The following is a 4,039-nucleotide window of genomic DNA, read 5'->3' on the forward strand; positions in this document are numbered from 1 at the left end:
GAAAATAATAAAACAATAGATAAATGGTTATTGATGCCAAAGTGGGAGTAGTCAGGAACGGGTGGGGCAGTTAGAAAAATTTGCTTTACAAAAATACCACTGGAAGTGAGCCTTGAAGCATGGGCCCAGTTTGCTCACCTTAGGAGATAGAGGGGGAGTGAGGAGAACATTTGAGGTATTGGGGAAGGGGATAAAAGCTCAAATGAGGAAGCTGGGATAGGTAGATTTAGGGATAAGCATGTAACTAGGTTTATTTCCTTTAGCAGATGTTTACAGAGCAACCGTTGGTTGATAGGCCCCAAAGTAAACACTTCAGCAAGACACAGCTTCTTTCCTATGCAGATAAAGCTAATGAGATTCTCTGCTTAGAAATCTTATGAATGTTGAGACTGCAAAACAGGCTGTACAAGGCTGATTTATTTCATGGCCATTTAATTGTCCTTCAGGCACTGTCTCAGATCATGATAGATAACACTAACACTCGATAAATGTCACATCTCATGTTTCATTTTTGCTTTAGTTTTGTTTTCTCAAAATATAATGTCAGAATTTCTTTTTATTATTCAAGTCATAGAAAAGTGAGGACAGCCGATTTCACACACCTTGGGACAGAGAAGCCAACTGGGATTCACATTAATTCTTGGAGATTGATGAGCTATTAGTGATGAGAACAAGGGAATGTAACTTCCATAGAGTTGAAACATGGAAACTTGTGCAGATTGGCTGCTGGGAGCCCAGAATAACCATGGGTCTTCCTCCACCACTGTGAAACACCAAGTGCATTGCCAAACTGGATATATACTAATTTTTTTCCTGTAAAAGATGCATTATGACATGGGCTAATATTAATTTAATGACTTCCAGATTTAAGTCAACTGAAGTTTTTATAGGACCAAGTTTCAAATCAATAACCCCTCTCAGGCTAGATGAAACTACATAAAGCACATTTGAGAAAATCAAAAGATTAGTCTCTAAGCAAGTTTCATCCAATTCTAGAGGAACTCATACATCACACCATCTTTTCTACTGATGACCAAGAAAATGACATCATGCATTATTTTATGTGAAAATATCTCCTGGTGTAGAGAAGGCAACTAATCAGAAGGAATAGAGCACGTTGTCAGGTAGTCTGTAGAATGCTGCAGGCTCTAGTAGTACTTGTTCTCATCTCTTAGGAAATGGGAGAGGCTGAAAATAAAGTACCTGAAGTTGAGGGCGTTGGTGGCAGTGCCTGTGAGAGGGTGGGCCAGGTGTGCCACCTTCCCTCAGCCATGATGCCAGGAATAGAAAAGCTACCCATGGAGAAGACACTGGAGGGCAGCATGCAGACAAAGTCTTTACTGGGTGTATTTGAAAAAGATGTGACAGCTATTTCCAACTGAATGAGCCAGTTGTATTAAGATTTTATGATGCACGGTGAATTAAGTGCAGCAACATACTCTACTTAAAAACTTTTAAAAGAATATGAAAAACAGTGTTTTCATTGAAGTGGGGTGATGAGGAAATTATGAGTTCTACAACAGTTTTCAAAAGTTATTAAATGAGCTTAGCTTTTGTCGTATGGTACTTTCAACTCAATTTGTTGATGCCATGGTGTTACCCATTACTCAGTCTAAAGGAAGAGATCTGAAAGAAATACTAACATTAAAGGAGTGTTTCAGGTTGCTAGTGATGATCATGCTGCTACATTTTAGTGACACAGGCAATTGTCAAAAAGAGAGAAAATAACTAGGTTAAGTATGGGGTGACAGAAGACATGTACACATCAAGAAAAAAACAACACTAGACCACATTGTGTTTTTGTGCATTAAATACTCTATAGTACAAGGCAAATAGCCTTGTTATGTACTTAGCTACATGCAAGCTCAGATAAGTTTCTTTAAGATGGGTTCTGAAAATCTTGAACAAACTGGAAGAATTCTTAGCTAACATTGGAACACGTGCAGAATGTTCGCAGGGAAGTAGACAGATGTGGAGACTACGCAACAGAAAATAGAGGATTTGAAAGTAGCCAGAGTTTTTATATATGCCTGACCCAGACCCCACCAAATTTCCTCTTAATCAAAACTAAGCCCCAAAGGCTGGATAGCTTAATGCAAGGAATAAAACAGACTTAGCGTCATCTACTTAGCATAGACAGTTTTACTTTGGGCAGTGAGTCAGCCGCTGGAGATGCAGCAGGAGGCCAGGCCATGAATGTAGACAACTGCTCAGTGATGGCTCTGCACTGTGAGGACAGCTGACACTCTTCAGAACACTTCTCTCGGTGGAAAAAAAATCTTTAATTTTGCAAGCAGAGAATTAAAAAGACCATGAAGAGTGGACTTGTACCATAAACAACAAATCTAATTAAAAATCTACGTAAGTGAAAATCCACAGGAAACTGCTGCATGAGTAAATCAGTCAGCTCTGAAAGCTGTCACTCCATCTTTCTAGCCAAGACACAAGAGTCAATGGCCAGCAGGACAATCGCAGTCACTAATAGCTCAAGCAAGCAGTTCGAGATTCTTGGGATCTGAGGCCATCGATTTGGCTGCCTTCTCTTCAGATTCTCTTGTTTTCCAGGCACCCCAGTATAGTTTGATATCATTTCTCCTGTGTGTAAAGACCAGTCTGGTCAAGCAAAAGCCTCTGACCAGGGAGGCAGGCATACAAATCCATTTGGCGAATCTGGAGGAAGTACAGAATCTGAAACTGAAGATTCTATTAAGTTATTTATTGTCTGATTCCTTGGTTCTATGGAGGTGAAATCAGATGACCATCCAGATGTTGAAACAATGTGCCAAATCTTAGCTGCTTGGGCCAGCCATATCATCTTCTGTAAAACAGAATCACATTTATTAGTAAGTTGCGACTATTAAGCATTTAATTGATCCACAGACACAAGTTACAAAGTTCCCATTTCCTTTACCCAGTGTAGTTTTGAATGCTACACACCAGGAAAATAAGAAGCTTTTTGGATTTCTCTCTGGACATTAGGAGGGAGAGGTGAAAGTAGTATGTCCTCAGGCTGCTATACATTTGAATCAAACAGTGAAGGGGAGAAAATTTGTGATTCTGTTAGCCTGGAAAAACAGATTGCTTTGCATGCTGGACTGGATTGAAGAGCATCAGAAAAACAAGCAGAAATAGAAAGAGTGAAAGAGAAGCCACAGAAGGGACTTGATAAACAAAGATAGGTTGAAAAGGAGTTGGAAGACCAAAGTCGGTTGATAGCTGCTTGCAGTAGACCAAACCAAACCAGTGTTGTGGGGCAGTTTCTTGTCCTTAGCAGTAGGCAGTCAGGAGAGAGTGACTTGGGAGAAGAGGGAAACAGAGTGTTAGAAGCATAAACTTGTCCTTGCTTTTTGATTGAGTCTCCCCTCCCTGGAATTTGATAATTTCTTTGGTGAAATGGCACAAGCTAAGAACTATGCTGAAATAACAGGGAGGAGACTAAGGTTTATATTTGCCTGTTTTATTTTAGCTTCGTTAAAAAATAAGATTAATTTGAGAAAAGTAAGTTTGAGTTTCATGACTTAGGTTTACACTGACTTTTTTCCCTTAAAAATAATGTAATATACATTAACATTAAATTTCACATATCTGCTTATTTCCCTGAATAGATTGTTAAGGAATCACAACTATGCTCAAACATTTTCTCATTAAATTGTAACATTTTTATTTTGCATTGTAATTGGCTAAGCTTATAAGAACTCATTTATTCTTCAGATTGAAATATTCCTAGATGTTCCTTACATTTCACTGGAATAATTTTCTTGTACCAAGGAAGCATTCAACTGATCAAATTTACAGACCTTTTGACAGAGAATTCTACAAGTTTGCAAATACTTTAACCATATTAAATGTGCAACAGAATTTGTGTAAAACCATTAAGACAGATTTTAGATATAAGATTTCCAGTTGTGGCAGGTAGTGCTCTAGGTTTCTAGGCTCTCTCTTAGATTGTTCATATTTCTCTCATACACTACATATAACAGGAGGAAAGAAGGTTAATTGTGTTCAAGATTGATGCAGCCCTTGGCATTTTATTATCGTA

General features: G+C 38.5%; 1 pseudogene; it reads left to right on the forward strand.

Annotated features, from left to right (window-relative positions):
• Nucleotides 1-1,274: 1,274 nt before the first annotated feature.
• LOC104848842 lies at nt 1,275-3,332 on the forward strand (annotated as a pseudogene).
• The last annotated feature ends 707 nt before the right edge of the window (nt 3,333-4,039 follow it).

This window comes from Fukomys damarensis, unplaced genomic scaffold (genome assembly GCF_012274545.1).
Source record: "Fukomys damarensis isolate Sample0158 unplaced genomic scaffold, DMR_v1.0_HiC HiC_scaffold_73868, whole genome shotgun sequence".
Classification (NCBI taxonomy): Eukaryota; Metazoa; Chordata; class Mammalia; order Rodentia; family Bathyergidae; genus Fukomys; species Fukomys damarensis.